General features: G+C 44.8%; 1 protein-coding gene across 4 annotated transcripts in view; it reads left to right on the forward strand.

Annotated features, from left to right (window-relative positions):
• Positions 1–734, forward strand: part of LOC106874115 (uncharacterized) — a 154795-nt gene that overhangs the window by 139390 nt on the left and 14671 nt on the right. The gene's annotated exons all lie outside the window — the stretch shown is intronic.

Below are 734 nucleotides of genomic sequence, written 5' to 3' on the forward strand. Positions count from 1 at the left end.
TTTGTAGCCTCAAATAATTGGGAACTTATCACCACCTTATAGTTTTCCCCCTCTTACTGTCTCAAACATATACATACATACATACATACACACACACATACAAACAAACAAAAGTACTTACATACATAGCTGCTGTGTGGTTAAGAAGCTATCTTTTAGCAACTGCATGATTTCAGGTTCAGTTCCTTTACACAGCACCTTGGGCAAGTGTCTTCTGCTATAGCTCTAGGCTGACCAATACCTTGTGAGTAAATTTAGTTGATGGAAACTGTACAGAAGCCAATTGTATATGTATATATATATAATAAATGCACCCCTTTAAAGCCTAGCCAGGCTCATGAGCCCGGTTTTCCAGTTTCAATGGCGTATGTGTTCCCCTGCTGGACGGGACGCTAGTCCATCGCAGCGTTACCCATTTTTGCCAGCTGAGTGGTCTGAAAGACCAATTCTATGACACCCTCTTGCAAACTACCTCGTCGACAAGAGACAGAGACCTTCTATTTGTGGCTGGTGACTTCAATGGTCATGTCGGACGTCATGCTGGAGGCTTCCATGGCATACATGGAGGCTATGGCTTTGGTTCCCGCAACGAGGAGGAAACCAGACTGCTGGAGTTCTGTGATGCAACCGATCTTATGGTTTGCAATACCAACTTCAGGAAACCTGCCTGTCACCTAGTCACCTACCAATCCGGCAGACACTCTAGCCAAATCGACTACATCCTCGCGAGAACT

Source organism: Octopus bimaculoides, chromosome 10 (assembly GCF_001194135.2).
Source record: "Octopus bimaculoides isolate UCB-OBI-ISO-001 chromosome 10, ASM119413v2, whole genome shotgun sequence".
NCBI classification, from domain to species: Eukaryota; Metazoa; Mollusca; class Cephalopoda; order Octopoda; family Octopodidae; genus Octopus; species Octopus bimaculoides.